General features: G+C 39.5%; 1 pseudogene; it reads left to right on the top strand.

Annotated features, from left to right (window-relative positions):
- Positions 1-15,312: 15,312 nt before the first annotated feature.
- LOC115278721 lies at positions 15,313-15,682 on the top strand (annotated as a pseudogene).
- The last annotated feature ends 10,313 nt before the right edge of the window (positions 15,683-25,995 follow it).

The raw sequence follows: 25,995 nt of genomic DNA, 5'->3' as shown, positions 1-25,995 counted from the left end.
GCCTTGTATCTGGAAGGCAATTCACTAAATAAATGCCTTCACTCGTCACTGGCCAGCAAGGGGAGTCAGTTCAAATCAAAAGAGGAAAAGAATATTTGCCTAGGCCTGGGTTATGAGGCTTGCAGAGGATTTCAATGTCTTCCATTGTCTAATGATAAAGGCTGTCATTTAGGACTCACCACACTTCGTGCCAGAACTCTTTCTGCTACTTTTCCAACAATGAAGTCTAACTACATATTTTTAAATTTTATCTTCCACTTTCTCTTCCTTCCCATTGTTGTACCCAAGTTTATAAAATCACCCCAAAACAAACACCAGAGACTGCTAGGGAGACCGAGTCACGCCTGCAAAAGCAAAGGGCCTTTATTACCTTTATTAAGCCTTAAGCTTGGGCTCACAGTCTCAAACCAACCTGCTGGCCACGTGGAGAGAGCCCCGAACAAAGGCAGGGCAGGGCCTTTTATGCCTTTGGGAGGGGGAGTTACAGGAAATGATGACAGGTGTACAGTGATCCAATCCCTGCCCCCCCCATCAACACTGGCAGTTGTGGGAGCCAATCACACCATCCGGAGCACTGACCAATCAGAGTGGGCCCAGGACGCCCTAAGTGGGGCGTGACTAGGCCCACCTCTAGAAAGGTCAAAGGTGCCGATTGGGCACCGTAGGAGTTGTCCCTCCTTAAGGTGTGCCCTTTCAGGAGAAGCCGGCACCTTCTCCTTTAAGTACAGGGGAAGGCTGGATCGGACCTGCTGTCGGAGAGGGAACGCCGCCCCCCCTCCCCGCGTCGCCCCCCCGCTCCCCGCGTTCCCCCCCCCGCGGCTGGGAAGGCCTGGTGGGGAGGGCCGGATCCAACCTGTGTCCTTACACCATGATGCTGTAGCCTAGCTGAGAATTTTATTGTCTCTGTCTCTTTGCTAGTGTATTCCTTCTTGCTTAGGATTTCCATTCCTTTATCTCCATCTATGAAATCTAATATTACATCCTTTTTGAGGTCTCTCATGATCCCTCCTGTTGGGCATGTTTTCTTCTCTTTTCTGAGCAAGCTAGGCTGGTATCCATTCCCGCACAATGCCTAGGCCAGAGTCCTGTACAAGACATGCACACATTAAATATTGATTGAATGGGGCTCTATGTGGAATGACTGTTGCAGAGGCCAGCAGAGATGTTTCCCTTTCCACATCCACAAGGTTTGTTTGTATCCCTTGTAGGATAATGTGGGAGAAGACAGAGAAAATCTGTCTTGGCTCCAAGGAAAAGTGAGAATAAAGGCTAAGTTGCTAAAGCAAAATGACCCAAATATATGATATACAGTGGCTTGCAACAGATAGGCACTTTTCCCTGCTCACACAATAGTCTACTTGGTGGAGGCTGTGGGAGAGCTCTGTCATTCAGGGAAACGTTGTTTCCATCATTTTTCCTTTTTTCTCAGGGCCCTGGCTTGTCTGGAAGGCTGAAGCTGCATCTCAGGCATATTTGTGTCTAGTTAGCACAAAGGAGCAACAGAGCAAGTCAAAGGAGAGTAATTTCTTACTAACCAAACGAGGCAGAATTTGCATATATCACTTCCACTTGTATTCCATTGGTGAAACATTTAGTCCAACAGCCACCCTTAGCGCAGGGTGAGTGACTCTAACCTTTAGTGTCTAGACAGTGCCTGGAAGAAGAGGAGAGTTCCTTTAATGAGGACATCTCGAAGGCTACTTCAGGCAGTAAGTAGGTGTCCGGCTCAGTGAGGATCTGATCGGACGTATGTGGGTCCATGCTCTCTCAGGGCTTGGATTCAATCTGAACTAGAAACCCTCAAGAAGAATACGGAATCACCAAGAGGAAAGAGAAAATGCCACAATGTACTGTTTGCATTTAGTTTCAAAATGAGCAAAAGAGTTTAAAAATAATTTCAAGATATAAACTGGCATAAAGATAACATTATGGAACATCTTTCATCACTTGGAGTAAGAGTGAGGGAAAGTCAGAGAAGGAGAAAGCAAGGAAAACCAAATTTATTTCTGCCACTAGTGTAATATGGAGCCACTTGGTAAAAGCAGAGGATTGGTTCAAATAAATCAAAATTATTGAATCCCCAAGGGATTGATTGAAGCCTAACACCAGTCCTTGAGAGCTGATGATGTGGAGAAAATAGAAGACTAGTTCATATTTTTCTGGAGAATCACACAAAATTTAAAAACATTAAAATTCTGAAGGTTTAAACAGATAGTTGCCGTAGTAGGGAGAAGGGAAAAATTTAAAGCATTGTGAAGGAGCAAGAGAAGTCAAATTAACCAGGGAAAACCCACTTGGAAGTGTCATTTCCACTGAGTGAGTTGGGTTCTGCCACGGAACCAATGGCAAGTTCCCCCATGGACATTTACTGCCTATGGTGGAAGGTGAGAGCATTTTCAGACTGCTGTTTCACTAACCTTTTTATAAATTGCAAAGCAATACCAGAGAATGTTAAAAGCCTTATTTTTTTCTACTGAGTATAATAAAATCTGTAATAGCTTTTCCCATGTTGTGGCAGCTCAGAGAACATTAAGTGCTTCTATTATTGTGACTGCAGGAAACTGAGTGAAGAACAGGTGCCCATGGATGAAATTTGGAAAAAGAAGCTATATTTTCAGAATAGAAAAGAAGAGTTTTTATTTCTCCTGAAAAGAGACCACATAAAAAAATACTTTTAAATTATAAATAATATTCTTAACTTAAAAATGACTACAGACATGGAACAGAAATTCTAAGAGACTAGGAGGATCAGTAATGTGCCTACTTAAAAACAATAAAGACTGAGGCTCAAGGGATTAAGACTTTGTTTTTGATATAAAAGAGAATTTACTCTAATGGGAGATTGGAGGGACTGAGTTTAAGGCCATGAAAAATGTCAGTTTTTTAGGAAATCAATGTACTCATGTCATTGACAAATTAGTGGTCATTTTCTTTTCTTTTCTTTTTTAGAGGTGGTGGGAGGGGGAGTGAGGGAGGGATTGGTGGGGAGGGAGGGAGAAAAATCCCAAGCAGGCTTCATGCCCAGCACAGAGTCCTTCACAGGACACCATCTCACAACCCTGAGATCATGACATGAGCCAAAATCAAGAGTTTGGATGCTCAACCAACTGAGACACCCAGGCACCCATAGTGTACATTCTCTGACCTGAACTAACAATATAAAAGGTAGCAGCTTCATGGAACAGAAACCTTACAAGACTCGGTAGGTTTTGGAATCACAAAGCTTCCAGCTTCTGATTGTTCTCTACCATTGTTTCTGTATTCTGAAATGGCTTTTCCATGTTCTTTCCATTTCTCATGGAAATTAGAATTATCTGTCCAGTCTCCTCTTATTTAGGGTACCTTGCCCCTCCCTACCATGCAGTCAGGAGCCACACAGTTGCTGTTTCAGTGATGCACCAGAAGTCATGGGATTTAAATAAGATAGTAAGTGCAGGGAAGGAGAAACACAATGGGTTTGAGACATTGTCTGTCTACCGAGTATAGATATCCATTTATCCTATTCAACAAACACTGATATAGAGCTCACTGTGTGCCAGGCCTTTCTAAGCACTCTAAAAACAACTCAGTGACCCAAGGGGATAAACACTATTTCTGGGTAGTCACTATCCTCTTTAAACTTCATTTGTGGAAACCATTTTGTGTTATTATTTCCCAGTTAACATTTGAACTTTGGGGTGTCTTTGCTTTCACATTCAACTTCCTAACATTCTTGAAATTGAATTGCATATACTCAGAGATGGTCAGGAAACGTGTGCCTCTTTCTGGTCCTGCATCCCTGAGCCAACATCTGGCTTCTAGGGAGAAAAGAACCAAACCTATTATTTCTCTGCTGAATCTCTCCCTGATGTGCATATGCATGCCTTTCCCCCTCCCGTTCCCTCCAATGCTGTCAGAATATGTGGTAGGGAACTTGATTCTTATCATGATCAAGTTCTCTTGTGCTGATCAGAGAATTCTTTTCTGACCCATTAGATCTTCTTTTTCCAGATTCATCCTACAAAATCTTCTGCCCTTAGTGGATAGGACTATGGGCTTTGGAGTCAGACTTCTTGGGTTCAAATCCTAACTTGGCCACTTAATACCTGTTTGACACTCATTTATTAAGTGGGAATAATTACTACCACCCAGTCGGCTGTTATAAGGATTAAGTGAATCATTACATGTAAAGAATTTAGAAGAGTGTGTGACATAAAGTATCCAGAAGCTTTTAGCTATTATAATTCTTTATTATAATGTCATCACATTTTTCTTGCTATCGGAACAGAGCTTAAAATTTCTTCAGGAGGCTAGTAATTCTTTATACTGCTTTTAAATCGTTCACAGACCCTACCACATTGTTGAGCCCAGAACATGCATAGTGGGAAGCACTGAAGAAAAATGAGGAAGTATAGATTTGGAAACTCACCTAATCAGATCTTGGTCTCAGATCTGCCATTTACTGACTAAGCCTTAGTTTCCTCATCTGATAACTAGAATAATGGTTGATTCCTACACAGCACTGTTGTTGAGAAAATTAAGTTTTATATATCTATATATACACATTTAATGAGCTTCATTAAATTATGTTATTGAGCAAGAAGTTTGCTGTTAACTGGATTTATTGCTGGGACAAACTTCAGGAAGTGAAATTTACTTTTTGTGAACCTTCCCAATGGTAATGTTGTGTTCCTCTTTTTTGTAAAATTTGTTGGGCAATAATCACAATTCTAAATTATTAGAAAAATGGAATTTGAATTAGTCAAATCATAGTGGTATTTACTGATGAGAATGTATTACCTTATATCAATTGACCACTATTTAAAATATTTAAAATTAAATTTCTGATGACTCTAGGAAATAAAATGTCTTGAGATGAAAATAGAACAGTGTACTTATCTACTTATTGATCAATTCTGTCTTGAGGGATAGAGGTTCTGAGGCTACAGGCAGAGACTGTTGTGTTGGCTGTGGGTTTGCTCATTGACTGGAAGTTTAGATACCAGTAATGTATTCACAGTTTCTCCCCCCCCCCTTTTTTTTTTCTGTCTTTAATTTCTTTGGTTTAATAGAAGTAAGTGTAGGAGAGGGGGCATGTTCTTAGGCTGATATTAGTTTATTTGTGTTCTTCATGTTAAGAAATAATACCCTTGAGAGATTGCTATTTGCTATTAACACTAGTATCATGTCATCATCCCTACCTCCTAGCATTGAGATGTTAAATAAGTGCATTGCCGTGGAAGACTTAGCAAAAGTCAGAAGAATGCAACACTGGATTTGAGGGACAGTGAAGACATGAGGAAAGTTCTATGGACTGTATTGTCCCAATTCCTATGTTAAAGCCAAACTCTCAATGTCTATACTTAGAAATAGAGCCTTTATGAGTTTACTGAGGTTAAATGAGATCATAAGGATGGGACTCTAATCTGATAGGACTGGTGGCCTTATAGGAAGAACAGAGCACTTTCAGACCAGTACTTACATGGGGTGTTCACAGTTAACCCTCAGGGAAAGATCCCCTTATGCTTAATATATGCAATCTGAGAGACTAGGACTAAGCAGTGGCAAAGCCTCCACCATCATAGAAGTAATGAGGAAGCAGGTGGGGTCATTTTTTTATGAAGCTACAACAGAACCAACAGGTGCTCCAGCCCTCCGGACCCATAGGACTCCACAGACATGTGTGGCACTAAGAGTAGCTGTTGAGCATCTGCTCCAACGCATCTGATCCCCAACCCTCCAAACTCCAAAGACAGATTGGCCCCTAATGTAACAGTCATCTGCAGCTGATAAAGATTCCTGGTCCTTATAGTTGTAAGGACCACACCAGATTTTGGTGAAACCACTGGTGAGAGCTACCAAAGCTGACTGAAAAGACCTCTTGGCATCATGGAAGTGGCGATCCTAGGGAGAAGAGACTATTCTAGGGATAAGTGAGAAAGCAGTTGAGACTATTTTAATTTGAATAATAAAGGGTACCTGACCTTATTTTGTAGGTAATATAGATTACACACTGTTGATAATTAATTTTATGTGCCAACTTGGCTAAGCTACAGTGCCTAAATGTTTGGTCAAACACTAGCCTACATGTAGTTGTGAAGACGTTTACAGGTATCATTAATATTTTCAATCATTTGACTTTAAGTAAAGTCAGTTGCCCTCAAAAATGTGGGTGGGACTTACTCAAAGAGTTAAAGGACTTAAGACCAAAACCTGGGGTTTTCCAGAAAAGGAATTCCCAAGACTAACATAGAAATCCTGTCTGCATTTCCAGGCTTCCTGCCTGCCACACAGGTTTTGTACTTTCAAGCCTCCACAGTCACACGAGCAAATCCCTTAAAATCTCTCTCCTCTCTCTCCATATATATATATATACGCACACACACACATATATATGTATTCTATATATACATATATGCATATATCCTATTGGTTGTGTTTCTCTAGAAAACTCTGACTGATACACATATCATTAAGTAAAATATGTAGATATATGAGTACTTTAGAAACATGGTAAAGAATTCACTCAAATACTAAGAAGAATAGCTACCAAATCATGTGCTTTTGATATAATAGACCATGTTAATCTAGTGGGAATAAAGATTTCACATACAATATTATCGGCTGACCAACATGTCTGTTCCAACTCCAAAACAAAATGATGTAAAACACGATACTATGATATCACAGGGTTCATGATAATAGTTAGAAAAGTGGAAGGCTTGTTCTCTTTTCTCCATGGTTTCACTAGCTAAGTCACATGTAGAATCCTTCAGAGGATCCACAGGCATTGCAAGAGATTAAATGGTACTAAGGTGAGGATGTAGGGATGAAGGTGCTGAGAAAATGCAAGTGGTGAGGTATTTAAAAAGTTGTTCAACAATTGCACTTGATACTATAATTTTATCAAGAAAGACTATGCTCATGGCCAAATGTTAATTATTCCTATCCCTGGATCTGGAGATCTTCTGGATAGTTACATTATTTATGTGTACATACCAACCCTGATTTGGGATAAATATTTATCAAAGGGAAAATTGGTGTCATTTATTCCTAATTTAAATGTGCCAACATATTGTCAAACTGAGTGATTTATAAAAGTAATTTCTTCGGGTCTAATGGTAACATCAAGATATCTGTTATTTGGCAGGCCTTGGTGGGTGCAGTTCCCACTACAAATCGGGCCCGCTGATGGTCACATAGGAACAGAAGTTTCCTAGTAAGACTGTGATTGAGATCAGCAAGGCATGGACATTTCTTCTCCAAGGAGATTTCTACAGAGGGTATTATTCGGTTATTTAAACATCTTCAAACATAAATCCATTTAAAAACCCTCTGTCTAGAAGACTAAAATGCCAAGATGTGTTATCCATAGAAGCATATAATTTCATACGGCCAATGTCTATCCTTTGTGGTAGCATTTTGGTTTCTCCACACTTCGTGCAGATCCATTTTGGGGAATCATCTGCACAACTTTCTAATAAGATGTGATCTCCTCCTCATTTCCAGGCAAAATGACACGTTAAGGTTTTCTGTGGTCATCTGCCCAGACTGAAGGACTATATGCTTATTTGTCAGGACACTTCTGTGTTTGGGGGGAGGAAGAATTAAGTCTTGGGAGGTGACATTGCCAGATTCTCTAACAGAGGAGATCCAGAACAAATGACCCGCATAACAAACAAGATGGGAATGAGAGTGAGAGTGGCAGAGTTTGTCGGAAGCAACTCTTTCTTCCTCTACCTTCTGCTTTTTCCTCCTCTGCCCTCTGGTTCTAACCTGCCTTCTTTTTAGAAGCAGTCCATTGAGGGGTGCGGCAGGCATCTACTCTGGAAGAGCTGCAGTCTCATGCCCAGGAGATCCACAGATTGTTGTGGGCACAAATTGTGGGTGGGTGCTAAGTTCAGAACTCAAAGGGAGGTGACTGGAAATTTCCTGGATTTTACATCCCCCTTCTTGGGATGACCAGAAGCTAAAATGACCCCTGCAGTGAGGGAGACAGAGAGAAAATGAATGTATTCTTCTCAGGACTGGATCCACACAGACGGAACATGAGTAGATAGGAGAGGTAGACTCATCTTCCGGAGAAGTTTCTTGCCTGTGGCGAGAGTCTGGCCAACTGATTTAGTTCTTTAGGCTACTGACGTAAATTTCTACATTTATCTCGTAATCAACAAATTTTTCTTGCATGACTACTATGATCCAGGAAATGTGGTGTTGCCCCATTTCAAAGGCTTTAGTGAAGTTACTCTGAATTTAGTTTCCTGGTTGGATAAGATGCTTTGAAAATAACATTACCTGTCTTTTTATTTATGTGACTCTGCTTCTGGGCTCTATGAAAAAACATTTTTCCCTTTGCTCCAAATATTTTAAGAAGATTTTAATGAATAAAAAGCTGAAGAAGTTGGTAAAATCTCAATTTCAGATTTATATTTAATAAATTTTTTCTTGTTCTCTGCTGAATATTGAAGTACATTGAAGACATTAACACTGCCTGCCTGTGTTTTGGGAAGTTAACTTCCTTTAAAAATACTTTTAAAATTTATGTTTATTTATTTTTGAGAGAGAGACAGACAGAGTGTGAGCAGGATAGGAGCAGAGAGAGAGGGAGGCACAGAATCTGCAGCAGGGTCCAGGCTTTGAGCTGTCAGCACAGAATCTGACGTGGGGCCTGAACTCAGGCACCATGAGATCATGACCTGAGCTGAAGATGGACGCCCAACTGACTGAACCACCCAGGGGCCCCAAGCCCATTTGTTTCTTTATTGATATTCCTAGGACTGTAAAACTGGAATTCTGTCGCTAAAGGAGTAGATCATGTGTATAATAAGGGAAAACTTAGGCCCTCAAAGAGAAAGATGATGGAAACCTCATCCTCCCATTTGGGAGTAAAATTTTATTCGATTATCTGGGTGCATTATAAAGTCCCCAGTTGTACTCTGCTTGCAGAAAGGAACACCAAATCTTCTAGACTTACAAACCCCACATTCTTGTCCTTTCTTGTGAGATGTTCTGAATTCACTGAGTTAGATGGAGAATTACATTTGTCAAATTCGTGCCAATCGATTAGCTTCTAAGTGTCGGTTCCATGTAATACACAGTTGCCATATACTGAGTACGAGAAGAATGAGGGAGAGTGGATGAGGGCACTAAGAATGAAGGTGAGTGATGCATTTAAAATTTTTCAAAGTATTAGCAATCCACATGATATTTGAATATTAAGAATAGCCCGACTCAAAATCATGTTACTTATTTCTGTCCCCAGAACTAGAGATAGCCTATATAACTACTCCAGTTGTGCACACAATTCTTATCAAAAGGAATTTGTATCCTCTATGCCTACTTTAAAGGTACTGATGCACCTTCAAACTTGTGTATTCACAGAGACCTATTTATTTGGAATATAATGATGACATCAAGTCATGTATTTGGCAGGCATTGTCAGATGCAATTCCTATTGGGAAGCAGGCACACAGATGGTCACACAGTAACAGAAATCTCCTATTGAAGATGTGTGAGGCTTGGGCATTTCATTGATTGCTTTTCTCCAAGGAGAAGTCTGAAGAGGTTATTAGTCGTTTAAATGATTTTAAAAATAACCCTCTGTAGGGGGAGTAATCTGATGCAAAATATTGTGGTCATTCACACCAGCATTTGTGAAATAGTGTCATACAATCAAAACTTACTGTCTTTGTGGCATTTCCTTCTCTCAATCCCACCCAATTACTCTTCTGGAATCATCTATATAACTCTAGTGATATGTGGACCACACCTCATTTCTACATAAGATTATACATTAAAGTTTCCTGTGGTCATCTGTTTAGATGGAAAGGCATGGAGCCATGTACCTCCTTGTCAGGATGCCTCAGTGCTTCTGGGGAGTCAGGGTGAAGTCTGGGGAGACGGCACCCTCCAATTCACTCAACAGAACATGACCAACTGGACCCAAGACGGGAATGTGAGTGTTATAGTGAGAGCAAGCAATGCTTTCTTCCTTTATCTTCTGCATTTTTGTTCCTTCTTTTTTGCAGTGTGTTGTTTGGGAGGTTGACTGGGCATCCACTGCTACTTCATGCCCAGTCAGGGTTGCTGTGTGCACTCTTTCAAGCCAGTAGCCTTACCAAGGTCTAAGGAAATAGTTTGCAAAGGATCCTGTCATGTTACCACTTTCTATACTGGAGGAATTTAAAGCTGAAATGACCACTGAAAAGAGGTTGTGAAGGGAAAAATGGAGAAAAATGTCATCTTGCCAACAGTTATATTTTGTGTAGTCTGTTAAAAGGCACGTTTAGTTCTTCATAACATGTGGGAACTTGAGCCCACTGATTCAGCTCTGTAGTGATTCATGCCTTCAATCTACAAATGTTTGTGATTGCCTACTCTGTATAAGGAAATACTGTGCTTGCCTATTTTAAAAAAGCTTTTGTTATAGCCTGCTTACCTTCATTTTCTTGCTTAGGCAACACCATCGTTTTGAAATATAATGTACCTTTTAACCTACATAATTTTTGGTTCCAGATTCAATGATATTATCCCTTCTTCCCTTACTCCAAATATTTAATTGCATTTTGATAAACAAACTAGCAAAATTTCCATTTCCTATTTATATCCAAGAATGTTTTCAAGAATGTCTGAATAATAACAGACTTCAGAGTCACGTGCAAATGCAGCTACTGATCCAATCGGCAGGACTTTTTTTTTTTTTAAGACTTACTTGCTAATAAAGGAGAAGAGTTTATGTGAGTCACTTATATTCTCAGATTCAATTTCCAGTTCACACATTTTGCTAGAAACCTGGGCAACCAGCCAGGATAGGGAGAAAGAAAGGAGAGATTCCTCATGAGGGAAGTCAAGGGATCCAAAATGGAACTAAACTTTGGACTTCCAGAACTCTAGGTTTTAACTATATTGACTCTTGCATGATCAAATTGGCCTATGTGGAATCAGTTTGTTCAGGCACTTTAAATGGAAAGGTTTATTGGCTACAATGGACCATTTTCTAGATCATGAGGTGATCCCCTCCTGTTCAAGATAAATCATGTTTTCATATGTTCCTATAATTGTCCATTCCCCCCATTTATAACATTCATCTGTCCCCTGATTACTTATTAAATGTGTTTTCCTTGATTGATTGTGAACTCCAAGAAGGCAAAGACTCCCACACTTTCCTCACTGAGGGGCATAACCCAGGGTCCAGCACAAGCACTCAAAATTACACAGAATTTAGTTAAAATAATTCTTTTTGTTTTCTTCATACAAATGGAAGGCTCAAATGTATTGAAGAATAATAATAATAATTTAAACACTCTGAGTTTATTCTACTATTTATATATTTATTAAAATTGGTTTGGTTCAGCAGGATTGTAATTACTACACTGAAAACTAAAAAAAGGATTGTCCATAGAGTGTCCTCAGAAATGACCTTTTTAGATAAATTCTTGATATACAACACAAATTATCTTTCATGTAGAGATGTATTATTTTACAAAAAGAGAATAGTTTCATTTTCAGAAGTAATTCAAGGACATATTTGCCCATAGTCTCCTGCCTTTTATTAGCATTAGCTGCAGAACATGAGCTGTCTAGTGACATTTGTGATACTGTACATGCCCTTCACAGGTGAAAAATCAAAGGTTTATGAGTCTTTAATGATTGTCTTATTATTTTATATAAAGAGAAAGCAGTAAGTGATAATTAGGTTTTTAGATTTAGATTTTCAGAGTCACATAGAAGGAAGTACACACCAGCCTGCATATTTACCCATTAACACATGGTCCGTATGACATAAGAGTGTATGCCATATATTGGTCTGGCTGCTTAGTAGCAGTATCTCCAGAATAGAAATGACTTAGCAACATTAGGGATTATGTGTTCTGAGGCATAAGCGCACCTTGAAGATTGTTCCCGAGAACTTTCCCCCAGGCTATCAACATCGCATCAACGTTTTACTGATGCTTATTATTTCAGCAATGATTAAGATGAATTAAATATGCTCTAAGAGAGTTCCAACATAACTATATTGATGCAATTGTCTGCAAGTTAATTAAAATTCTGAATATATTGTCATAGCTGCTACTGATGATGCTGGATTCTGTAGTGAATGCAGCATTAGTTATATTCTGTGTCCATGGGGCTTACAGTCCCAATGGGGCACAGGCAAGGCACAGAGAAAGGATGGGAATCACTCAAAGGAAGGGGTTGTTACTACAGACCTGAAGACAGAAATGCATTATTAGTGGACCCTGGAAATGTTAAGGTGACCAAGGCTGGCTTAAAAGAAAGGTGAGGTCTGAGAAGGAATTAGTATGAGAAAAAGAAAGGAAACAAACTTGGGAGCTCATTTATTTCATCCATATGTACATAAAGAACAAAGGAATGTAAGATGATAAGAAAAAACAAAGGACCTAATAAGAAATTGCATTTACTGAGGTTGAATAAAGTGAATGCAGTTAAAACAAACAAAAAACAAGCAAAATGTGTGAGCCAAGGAAAAGGCATGAATTATCTTTCATAAGAAGGGCTGCTCATATTTTTATCTAAAAGTCAGGGGAGACTGGGCTAAAAAGTAATCATAGTAATATCACAGAATGTGAAATTACAGACTCACATTCTAGATATAAATAAATTTGTATTTAATAATGATAAAAATCAGTAACCAAAGTGTGGCATTATGAAGATGTTAGGCTCCAAATGTTTGAAAACTGGATGAAAAACTTGACAGTGACCAGATACCACCATAAATTGATCTTAAGATACCTGTACACGATGGAAATTCTTTCTGCTGTCATAATATTTTTGGAAAAGTTATTATTATTTATATCAGAATAAAAGATGATATTAATGGCTTTCAGTTTCAGATCTGAGAAATCCAGAGAAGTGAAAAAATTCAGTGCAAAACCAATAGAAGAAACTCAGGAACATGGTGGCAAATCATGCCATTTTCCCATTTTCTGAGTCTTCCCCATATATTTCTCACTATTTAATTATGTAAGCTCATATTGAAATAGTTTTTTATTTATTATCCATGGTAGGTAATTAGTTAGGACTATACTCCCTCACAGCCAGAGAATATAATCTCAGTTCAGAAATTTACTAAGATACCATAGTGCCTTGAAGCTTGGTTAAGTATCTTCTAATCTGCCATCCTGCCATCCAACATCAAAGAATAAACACTGAAATTGTTGCAGGAGGTTTGTTTTTACACAATGGTAGTTTTGTAAACAGCCTGTTTTCTCAAGCTGATGAATCACTATGAGGAACTATGTCAGACTGAGTTTAGAGGAGCATAAAGTATTAGGCAGGTTCCAATTTGCTTAGGTCCAGGAGAGACGTAACAGGCTCAGGGACTCACTTGTGTAGGGACTGCCCCAACCTCTCTCTGTATTCTGAATCAATGGCTCCCTTGTAGTCAAGGCTACAGTGACGCATTCTGAGACTGGGGAGAAATACAATCTGAGCCCTGAAGTTGGTGGAAAGAATACAGATTTGTAGAACACAAATTAGTCTCTCGGATGTTTTAGTGATGTTTTGGGCCATTTGTTTTCACAAATAGCTTTTCATTTTCTGTAATTATGAACTCAAACCAAATTTACCCTATTGTTTCCCAGACAAACGGTTTTGTCTCTAAACAGGTCAGTTACTCATGAAAGAACAGGTATCTAAATATTCACAGAGAGTTTAAGTAGTTTTCAAGGAAGAGTGCAAGGAAAAGCTATGGTTTAAAGAATATAAAAAGCTACTGCTATATTTTTACCTTTATAAATCTCACTGTGAAATTATTTCTTTAGTGGGCTGCTAAATGAGTTGAGATAAGACCAGAAGGAGTTATAGCTGGGAGACCTGTATTTTGTTTCTATTGACTAAACAGAAGAACTGTAAGGAATATTCCTATAGGAATATCTGGTTTAGAACTCGCAAATGCTCCTCTTAATTGGTTGAGAGATATCACCTGAAATTGACCTTAGTTAACATTATTTACTAACTGGAAACTTCCTCTATTAAAAAAAAGGTACTGTTACTTCTGTTAGACAGATCTTCCAGATTACTGCATTTTTCATTTTTTTTTTTATTAAACGCACACAGACTCAAGAAATCTTTAGGAAATTAATTGACCATCTTGTTTGGGGTTTGAGGGAGGTGGAAGACATTCAAAATGGGAAGAGACTCCAGCAGCATGAATCTGAGGAAAGAGGAAGAACAAATGAGCACTGTTCACAAAGCAGAGAAACAAATTACCTAATTAACTAGCAAATTTGCAGTTTCTACCCAAGGGAAAAAAGGTCTTTGGCTTCTAAACACATGAGCAGGCTGGAGCTTCTGGAGACACAGATGTGAATAAGAACTACCAAGTTGGTCAAGTTTTATAGTAAACAGTTTTGTATGTGAACATGATTAGTTTCCACTGATGGAGTCTGGTAAACTCCAAGTGTTCTATGATGAAAAAAAAGTGTATATATATATATATCCTTTTGCTTATCAACTTTTTAGCCGAGAAGGATCAAGGCAGAAAAAGGTAGAAATGGTTTTATGGGGGTTAGGAATTATGTTTCAGGTGTCCTATTAAAATTGAATAGGGCTGTCATTGTACTTGACTTTGCTATTCTTTATGCGTCATCATATCTATATTATTCATTTTTAAGAAGACGATCAAGAATTATTTACTACTAATAATACAGAAACAAGTGATTTTCCTAGAAGTTATGAGAAAGATGAATACTATTTCAACTATCTCATAATTTCAACTATTTTTTCCAAATTCCATCTCTTATAGAAAAAAATATAATAGACATCAGTGCACTTTCTTTTTAAATTTGCTTACAGTAAACTTCATTTTTCAATCCTGCAGATTTATGAGTTTTGACAAACCCATAGAGTCCTGTGACTACTACCAGCGTCCACATACAGAACAGCTCCATTCCCCTAAATTCCATCCTGCTGCCAGTTTATAGTCACACCCCCCTTCATACTTATTGGCAACCACTGATCTTTTTTATTTTTGTTCTTATAGTCTTCCCTTTTCCAGAATGTCATATAAATGCAGATGGCTGAGATAGGGACAGCTCAGAGGTGACCAGGTGCTAGACCCTAAGACTTAGCCCTTTCTGGGGGCCATATGGGTCTGAAGAAGTGAGCTCATAGCCCAATCCAACAAATGCATGTTGGCTTTTGTTACCCTGGCCATGGAAGTCCCAGTAAAGCCTTTGCCCTGATAGGCAATTCCAACATTTTGCAGCCCAGACCTGCAGCCTCTCAGAAGGCTGCAGTGTAAGCCCTCCAACAGAGGCACAAGGCCTCAAACAGATCCCTCTGTCCGACAGGTCAGACACCCAGCACTCCATGCCTACAGGTGCAGGGAGGCATGACCTCCCCCAGGGCACCCATCTCTACTGGTTGCTCTGCACTTTCACCTTAAAGTTCTGTGAGTACCTCAAATATGCCTTACTGGCTAGTGGAAGAATTTGTGGTGTTCTAACTTCCAGGCTAATCACTCCTGAGTTGTTCCATAGAGTATGTGGAGAAAATCACATGCAGCTCCTGTAAGAGGAATGAATTAAAAAGCTGCAGCTCACCTCTGATGGAACAACACTTACTCTGGAAATCTGAAGGGGCTGTGACCTTGGTCTTTGCCTGCCTTGTCATCATTTGTCAGTGAAAGCTGGACAGACAAGCTCTGGAAAAGGTCTGGAAGCAAATTGAGTCCATATAGCTACCTTCTAACCTTGATAGGGGTCTTAGGGATTGTACCTCAGACAGAGACAGTAGAAGGAATGGGTTTGTGCCCCTTGTTCTTGGGAACTTGTGGTGGCACCTCCCTTTCTATATCTCTTGTCTGGATCATTAACGAGAAAAATAAAGAATAAAATAGTTCCCTTCTGTATAGTAATTTGGTTTGGGACAGGAAGTCATGGTGGCTGACATGGAAATGGGGTAACAACTTTAGACCCCAGTTTACCAACTACCTATATGCCCCTCTTCTACTTATTTAAAACCTTCAGGATACAATTTCAACAAAATTTTGTTTCTTAGTCAAAATTTGTTTCCCCTCAACCCTAACCCCAAAGAAGAAATAAAATTCAAGATGTATAACAACAAAAAATGCAACCAATGATATACTATTGACTTTTTTTGTCAGTAACTTCAAAACCTCAAGGAGATCTATGTGCTTTTTTTTAAAAAATTAAAGAATAAATTGACAATAGCTTCTAAGTATAGTAGACTTATTAATTGGCATTTAATTATTTCATAAAAATATATATGAGAAGTATTAGTTACTGTTTACAGGCTATGAATCTCCTATTAGCTTCTGAAAGATTGGGTTCATGTAGATTGAATGGAAATGACAGAAGCTTTGATTGAAAGACAGAATTGAGCTGGGTCTACTTCTGAAACAAGAAGGGACAGTTACTCTGTGAAGGGGAGATCCATTTCCTTTTGGCTTCTGGTTGAGTTTATTGTAGAGATAGCACTTGATGCATGAATAGTCTTTGGAACATTCAAGTGTGTATGTGATGATAACATTTGTAGATGAAATAGGTCACTCTACTAAACATTTGAACTGATATGGCTTTCTTGATAGGTTTCCAGGACATGCAAACCTTTGCCATGGTGGTCTCAGTGAAGCATAGGATCTTCCAGGTGGAGGAGAATTCTTCACTAGTCAGGGGCACAAGGGAAGCTGCATTCCTTTTGGAAAACCTTGAAACACATTTGGTTAAAAGCTTCATAGTATAGGCACGTGACTAGCTCAGTCAGTGGCGTCTGTGACTCATGTTCTCAGGGTTGTAATTTCAAGTCCCAGGTTGGGTGTAGAGATTACTTAAAAATGAAAATCTTTAAAAAAAATTAAAGTCTCATGGTAAACTATTTCTTTACATAAAATGGTTTTTTCCTGTTCTCTATCAAATCTGATTTGCTGAGGGATCAAAAATGGTCCTTCAAGGAAAGCTAATGATATTGAAGTGGTCCTCTGGGCCTCATTCAGGTTTAGCCCAAGTTGACTGCCCTCGCTCAAAATAGCACAGTACTACATTTATTTGGTATTTGGTTTTGGATAATAATGATATCTATTTTTTTTTAATTTCAAGTTTTTGTTCTTCTAAAAGGCTGTAATCTAAGTTAAGTAGGCTCCCTGAGATCAAAGCATATCTTGATGGGTAAATCTTACTGTTATATTGTAAGCATTTCTTAGACCTGGAAATCTTTTACTAAATTCCATTTAAAAATGTCTTTGAATCCATTAATCCTAAGGGATCACAGGTACATATAAATTCTTTAAATACACATAATAAGATAATATCTTGAAATAGTTGTGTTTGTATTTTACTGCCCCTTACTTATGTAAACCTTACCTTTCTTCCACAATAATTCAAAAAATAAAATTGTTTACTGGGAACAAAAGATGAAGAAATAGTTTGTCCATCCTTATTTACTTACTATGATTTAAGTTATCTAAGTCACACTCTTGATGATCATCAGGAAGAAAGACCTGAGGCAAACAAATCCCAGATATTGTGAATTAACAATAGATTTGGAATGAGAGAAATACAAGAACCGATTGCTGTATCCACACTCTCTTCCCAACCCTGTCAACAGGAAGCCGGTTTCTAGGAACAAGAGAGGTTATGGAGCGGCAGCAGGAGTTAGGAACCTCTCTTACTGGAGACTGGGGCAACAGCAGATGAGAGAATGGGGCCCAACTGGGCCCCTGTGAGGACCTGGGTGCAGTGGGGAAGGTGCTGAGGGTCACAGGCACGAACAAAGCTGGCCAACCCTGAGAAGCATAGCTTGTTGCTTTGGGAAGAGTGTCATTTGTCTCTTCACTGTCGTGGGCTTTGATTATCCCAGTTGATCCCAGGGACTGGGGATTGTCTCAGCAAGCCAGGACGTATTTAAGCCTCTCTGCAACAGAAGGTGGGCATGCTCAGTACTCAAAAGGGAAAGCTTCGACCTTAGCTAGCCCGTGAAAGCAACAAAGAGTGAAAGATAATTATTCAGCTATTTTAAAAAGTCTAATTAGAGCATCAAAATGCAATAGGGTGAGTGTAGTCATCACAAAAGCAACAAAAATTCAAAATTTATTATCTGGTGCTTCCTGCTGGCCCAGTGTTTATATTATTGCCTTGGCTCCTGCTTCCTATGTGTATCTGATTCATGGTGAGCTATCATGCACCCCCTCCAACAAAGATGTTAGCTGACACACAAATGGGGAGAAAGTAGCATTTTTAAGAGTGGCAAGTTAAAGATCAAAAATTGTCTTGACTTAAAAGGATGTTGCATGGTGGAATTAAAAGTTTTAGGAGGTTGGAATGGGAAACTTGATGCAGTAACAGAAAGGAATAAGCTATTGAAATTTGTAACAATGTGAATGATCAAAATAAACTATGCTTGGTGAAAGGAGTTAGACAAAAAGAGTGTATGTTATATAACATTATTTATAGAAAACTTTAGAAAATGCAAACTGAACTATAGTAACAGATGCCTGGGGATTTGGGGAGTGGGGAGGGGCTGGAGGGAGACACTCCAGAGGGGCACGAGGAGACTTTGGGGATGATGGACACACTTGGTATCCTGATCGTGGTGTCACAGATGTACTTATGTCAGAACATATCAAAACATTAAAATATATGCACTTTGTTGTATATGTTATACTTCAATAAAGCTATTAAATAAACAAACAAAGCTTGGTGCAGTAGGGGGCTGGGTGTGCATTCCTTGAAGCAGACCAGGGAGTTGGCTGTTCCAGAGACTCAGAAAGTCACCCTTGAGAACAGTTACTATTTTTCCTTGGAGTAGAGAAAGCTACGGGCAGGACCTAGAGAAAGTGACTTATAAAAGAGCAGAGGGTTTGAGTTGTCTCTACTGTGTCACCCACAGAGCCACATGCTGGGACCTGCTCGGACTTGCAGTGTCTCGGAGAAACCAGGTTTATGGAGCCGTCCCACCTATCTCCATAGAAGTAGTCCGTAGCTTTCATCAGGCAGCCAATAGATGTCTCTGAGTGCTTGTGTCCTGGGAAAACATACATTTTCATCTAAATTAGGACATTAGACTTGACCCTGTAGCTAAATTAGTAAGTCCTTGTGATTTATCATTCACTTTCCTTCTCTTTGTACTATTTCTCTGAGTTGCTTAATAAGCAGCCCTAATTTAGCCTTGAAGAGAGAAGTTTCCTCACTATCCTTTTATGTGTATGTGGGATCTTGTTTAAAGTTGCTAAGTTCCTTCACAGAGGGAACTTTCTCTTTCTTTCTTTCTTTTTTAATTAAAAAAGTTTTAATGTGTATATCTGAGAGAGCTAGAGAGACAGTGCACAAGCAGGGGAGGGGCAGAGAGAGAGACATGAGACAGAATCTGAAGCAGGCTCCAGGCTCTGAGCTGTAAGCCAGAGCCCGCCCCTGAGCTTGAACCCAGGAGCCTGGAGATCATGACCTGAGCCCTTTACCCACACTGACCCCTCTGACTTCTCACACTCCTTACCTCCTCCTGCTGCACCGCTGGAAGTGAAGTCATTTCCTGTGATGAAGGTCACAGGCTGTTCTGAGACCAGCAGGGGAGAGGACTTAAGGCTGCCAGGTCCCCCACCCAGTGCTCTTTGTGCTCTGAACTTCCCGGGGAGCCAGCTTTCCTACTGAGACTTATGTTGGGGGGGAAGGGGGGAGCCTCTCCACTATCACCCCCACCTTTCCCCAAGCACCTCCCAGGTACTGGAGTTCACTTTGTTTATAAGCAAATACTCGTTTCAGTTATTCAATATTTTAATATTTTCCCCTAATTGAATATTCTCCCATTCCATGTGTAAATTATAAAATTGGGCTGCTTGGAATATTTTTTATTGGTGATGACTTAAATAAACATTTAATGGTTAAACATTCTATTATCTTTAAGGAATTAATTATTGAGATCTTGAACTGAAATCATCCCAAATACCTACTTCTTTCTAACAATGAGCTTAAAAGGTATAGTCTTGCCAAAAGTATTATGTGGGAACAAGATTTAAATAATTAAAATAAACCCCTCAAGTTTTTCCTTTCCAAAAGAGATAATGAGTGATTTTCTGCTCATCTTTCTATATCTGTCAAAAAAAAAAAAAGAGTCAAACTTCAGCATCTGACATGCCCCATGGATTTTAAACCCCTGAACAATCCCTTTCTCTCTCCCAGAAAATTAAATTAATCCATGCCTGAAAGCATAGCCCTGTTTCCTTTGCTTATTTTTGTCTCAGAGCACGTCTAATCTCTCTCTGCCTGTCTCTACTCTAATCCTGTTTGCGGACCTTAATTCCCTGAGGTCAGGAAAGGATGCAGTGCAGAAATAAATTTAAAGTGTCCACTTTAAATACAATTTAGATAATACAACTACCTAAGGTTTTTAATGTATTTTTAATATATTTTGAGGTTTCTCCTCACCTTTGTTGACTGTTTTTATTTTTTAATTTTTTAAAATTTTTTGTAACTCTCTTTTGGGAAGATGACAAAGCAAGCCTTCGAGAAATCAAAGAATAACCTCCCAAGCTGGGGAGACAGTGTCCAAGCAGAGGCCACAGTAGCTTGCCTGTTCCATGGGAGGGAAGGTGCTCATGAAGGATTATGAAATCATTCTTCTAAAATGGGAGAAGGGCACCATCTTGATTTTGGTTTAAGGCAGCCATCTGAGGCATTCTTGCTACAGCCCTGGGAGAGGTGCAGAGGAGAAGGCAGAGAATTGAATCTGTGAGGGGGGCGGGGGGGGGGGGCAGGGCAGAGGTGCGATAGGAGATTATTTAGCTGATAGTCTATGATCCTGGTCACCATGAAGCCAACCTAAGTTTTTCTCTTTGCCTTTTCATTGAGATCCGTAAGGGTGTTGGTTTGATATTCTCAGAGTAAATAGATCATTTTTCATCTACTCAGGGATATAAAGTTATGCTTACTGTTTTACTAAATACCTATTTCATGGATAAAGCGGATCTCTCCTTTACGTTGTCTGCCAAAAGAAACCCTCTCCGGGCTAAGCACATTGCCTTCAGAGTGCTGATGACCAGCCAGTTTACTCTAATATTTCAGAAGAACAAGGAACCCCACACCCCACCACCAATATCCAAAATCAGTTTCCAAATCAGCACAATTCAACATTGGTAACAAGGGCTTTGGCCTTTACAAAACAATTGCTTTATGAGCATCCTAGAAAGTAATAATGAAAAAGGAAAATAAAATCATTTGAGAGACAAAGCAACACAGAAGGCATTTCTTAAAGAACTTATTATTTTATTTTATTATTTGTTTATTTTTGAGTGACAGAGAGAGGCAGCATGAGCAAGGGAGGGTCAGAGAGAGAGGGAGACACAGAATCTGAAGCAGGCTCCAGGCTCTGAGCTAGGGGCTTGAACTCACAAACTGTGAGATCATGACCTGAGCCAAAGCTGGATGCTTAACCGACTGAGCCATCCAGGCACCCCAAGAATTTATTATTTTAAAAAGTGTTTCTTAAATAAAATGTTGTCTTAAAAATTGCACCAAAAAAGAAGGAAAACTAGTTTCTTATTGTTCATGAGTTACCTAACAGTTTTATTTTAGATTTCAGTTGACTTCACAACTAAAATTTTGCTGTATGAAAGTTTCTAATGATATTAACTCCAATCACAGGCAAAAGTGTTATATATATTGAGTTGGTTTATAAGGCTTTATTAATTCCACTTTTGATAATGAACTTCAAAATTTTTCTGACATATTTGATTTCTATAACTTTTTCTCAGCCCCTTTCAATGGATATTCCCTGATCTATATGGCAAAATAATTCTCCCAGCAGGATTGGAGGTATTGGACTTAGAAAAGCAGAAACATCTTTAAGATCTAGAGGATTAAATGCTGAAATCTCAGCCCTGGTGACAGAATGTGGGGAAGTTAATTTGGGGCCAAGGGTCATCCCAAAGGCAGTTACGTGGGCATGGAATAAGTGGTTAGGTTGATCCCAATTTGATTGTCTTTTTATATATGGGACAAGAAACAAGCCAGAAGGCAGTAAGAAGATTGATTATCCAGGCACTCTCCAGGGAACAAAACAGCCAGGAATTGTGGATAAACATGAAAAGGAAGGGCCCCTGGGTGGCTTAGTGGGTTAAGCATCTGACTCGATTTCAGCTCAGGTCATGATCTCACTCAAGATAGGATCAAACCCGAGTTGGGCTCACACTGACCCAGCAGAGCCTGCTTGAGGCACTCTCTCTTCCTCTCTCTGCCCCTCCCCTTCTTTCTCTCTCTCCCTCAGAATGAATACATAATACATAAACTTAAAAAAAAAAAAGAAAAAGAGATTTAAAATTTGGACATCTCTCCCAACTAAGAAAACAGAGATTGCCTTTGGGGCTAGACAGCCCTTAGAATGGGAACTTAACCAAGTAGCTTAGAATTCAGCCTGTTGCCTATCTAGGCCCCACAGTTAGCTCTGTTTCTAGTGTGATCCTGAGTTTGTGAGTAGCCTGCATGACCGTCAAATTTTTCACATTTTCCATGGTGACTATTGGACAAGTTGAACCCCTCAATCCCTTTAAAGATCCAACCTGTCCGTCACGAACACATGATCCTAACTAAACCTCTCCTGTGCGTGTACCTGCGATGTCAGAACTGGTGGTGCGCCCTGCTGCCTTGTGTGACTCCCAGAGCCAAGTGTGCGCTTCTTTCCAGCTCTGCCTTCAGCGACCACGCAGGAGGAGCTTAAACTCCAGGTAAGTGCGGACCCAGGACTGACAGACTCTGCAAACCAGTGATCCACTCCCTTCCTACCCTACTCTGTTCAACATTTACAAGCATACTGGGGCTCCTGGGTGGCTCAGTCACTTAAGTGTCTGATTTCAGCTCAGGTCATGATCTCATGGCTCATGGGTTCAAGCCCCTCATCAGGCTCTGTGCTGACAGCTCAGAACCTGGAGCCTGCTTCAGATTCTGTGTCTCTCTCTCTGCCCCTCCCCTACTCACACTCTGACTCTCTCTCTCTCTCTCTCTCTCAAATTAAACTAAAATAAACACTAAAAAATAAAAATAAATAAAAATAAACCATTTACCAGTGTACATCAAAAGAGTTAATGTATTTGTAAAAGTACGTGCAGGTCCATTGCAACTTCTATGTAAGAGTTAACTACTTTTGAAATACAGTTTTCTTAGAATGTTATTACTTAAAATTTTTTTTAAGTTTATTTATTTATTTTGAGAGAGACAGAGACAGCGTGAATGAGGAGGGGCACAGAGAGAGAGGGAATCCCAAGAAGGTTCCACACTGTCAAAAGCGGACCCAACGTGGGGCTCAAACCCACGAACCACGAGATCATAACCTGAGCCTAAGTCGGACACTTAACCAACGGACATCCCAGGCGCCCCTAGGATGCTGTTACTTTTAGAATTAAAATTAAAAAAAAAATCTACTCTTACTGTTCATGTAGTCTTTCACTAGAGGAAAAAACTAAATGTAGATTCTATTACTGGTGTGTGTGTGTGTGTGTGCGTGTGTGTATGTGTGTGTTTTGAACAGATAACTAGGCCAGTTTATTCTTCATAAGTCAAATTCAGGCTACAGACTTTCATAATACCAAATGCAGTAAGATTTTTAAAATGTAAATCATAGGATTTAATATTTGGTCTACATAATGGCAAGAAACAAACTGGTTATTTTCACTGAAGCAGCAAAATGTAAAGATTGTTCTGAATTCACTGATGCCCCAGCTTCTCTTTAATGTCTGCTCTTATTCTGTCCCTTCTTTCTTGTTTGAAGTCTTATAGGGCTTAAAGTTGGCATAAACAAGTCTACCACTGAACTATGTCCTCTTTTATATTCATTTCTCATGTTTTAATGCATGCACCTCTCCAACTAGATAGGACTTTCTCTGAGTGTGGCAGGCACACCTTCTCCTTTTCTGTCTCCATTATCCAGCCTCTGTGGGCACCTGACAGTCAATGCTGTCCATGGATTAATTGAACAAAGCCCAGGAGTGAGGATGATGAAGGGGAGGATTCTCTACCCCACCTCCTGACTCTCAAGTTCACTCAGATTTTCACCTTATGTTTCCGTTTCACATGTGCTCATTTTCTGCCTCCTGTTGCACTCTCACTCATTCTCTCTCTCTTCAACTAAGTTTGTTCACTCACTGATGACAAGGACAGTACTGTACACCTGCTTATAATTCCAGGACTTTGTGGCAAATGGAGTTACAGCTCTTCAAGGCAATCCACAGAAACTAACTGTGTCTAATTTCATCTAAAATGATATTTATTGAAAATATATGTAAGAGCTTAAATGCTTGACGGGAGAGCTGCAGATCCAGACCTGGGACAAACAGGCAGGTCTGGGAGACCTACAGGAAGGTCTCGGTTTCTATGTGGAGGATCAATCTTCCACAGGCACAGCCCCTGCAGTCTTCGGCTCCTCCTACCTTGTCTGCGCTTGTGTCACTCTGCCTACAATTAAAAAATGCCTGGATGGAGAGTAATTGAACAAGTTAGGCTACATACCCATTCTCCACTGAGTCTGGACAGTGAGGAAGGTCTGACAGCCCATGCAATCCTTTAAGGCCACACACGTATCTTAAAAATGCTGGGAAGGGATGTCTTGGTGGCTCAGTCGGCTAAGGATTCGACTTTGGCTCAGGTCATGATCTTGCAGTTCATGAGTTTGAGCTCAAGTGCTTCTTTAAACTCAGCTCTGACAGTGCGGAGCCTGTGTAGGGTTCTCTCTTTCTGCCCCTTGCTCACTCTCTGTGTTCTCTCTCTCTCTCTCTAAAAAATAAATAAATAAACATAAAAAAATTGCCCTCCTTAAAAAAAAAAAGAATGCTGGGAAGAAGCTTCCAAATGCAACTTCTCATTAAAAGATTACTATTTGTTGCTTTGTTGATAATTAATGAACAAATATGAGGGTTAAGATTTCTTTTTCAAATTTGTTTAGTAGGAAAGTATCTTTTTTTAAAATTTTGACGCTAATTTTTATACCTTTCTACACTCTTCTAAAAACCATAAAAAGATGCCCATCCAAAATAACAGAATGGGAAGATAAAAAATAATTTGAATACGATTTTATTTTAACATGATATAACCATTAAAAAGAAGCGTCTTATAAATCAGTCATTTATGTATCTAAATTAGGTGTGGCTGTACAGAAAGCACTCAGTCAGCCTTGGTTCTGGAACCATGATCGTCATTGCACAGGGAGCCTTGATATGCATTCTGTGTGCATTACTGAGGTTACGGTCTCAATAATACCCATGGTTGTAGGAACTATTACAAAGCCCTGGGCTCACTCAATCCATTGTTAACAATTCCAGGGCAATCTCGGTCAAGTGGCTTCTGGAACATCTGCAGCCCTTCTCTACACTGTGCAAGGGCCATTGGGTTCAAAGGAGATGCTAAGAGTGACAGTAGGACAATCCTGGAAGAACTGGATTTTGGTAGCATGGTCTGCTTGTAGCTTTTAGCACTTCCTCGTTCCTTTATCTGACCATTCACCAAACATTTATTTAGCAATGAGTATTTTTCCAGGCATTCTGCTAGGCAGTGAGAATAAAATAGGTCTAATATTTAACCAGCACCCAGCTATGGCCACCCTGGTAGTGTACAGTCAGCATCTGTTCTGATTGGTCAGAGCTTCTCCTTTACTGGTTGTTAAACATTTTGAGGATCATCCCTGAATGTAGATCAGAGGCTTACAGTTACTTCTCTCAAGAAGCTTACTGTTTGATAGAAAGGATAGACACATAAACAAATGAAAGCAACATGTTAAAATAAGTGCTACTCTTCCCCAGATAACTTATTTTTTACTTTGGTCTATTTCAGGCCTCTGGATTTTCTTGATATCTTTCATTTTCATTGTAAAAATTAAATCCAGCCAGAGACAAAGTAAAAGTAAATTATATTAACATCTGAGACATTGGTGGAACTCTCTGACCTCTTTCAAAGCAAAGTGTTTCACTCTAGTAAGTTCTTGGAAATGATTCATTTTCTCAGGGCCTGTACATTCATACAAGTGTATCTAACTGTGTAGTGAGAGACAGAGGCAAAA

Source organism: Suricata suricatta, chromosome 15 (genome assembly GCF_006229205.1).
Source record: "Suricata suricatta isolate VVHF042 chromosome 15, meerkat_22Aug2017_6uvM2_HiC, whole genome shotgun sequence".
NCBI classification, from domain to species: domain Eukaryota; kingdom Metazoa; phylum Chordata; class Mammalia; order Carnivora; family Herpestidae; genus Suricata; species Suricata suricatta.
This window is presented reverse-complemented; position numbering and strand designations above follow the sequence as displayed.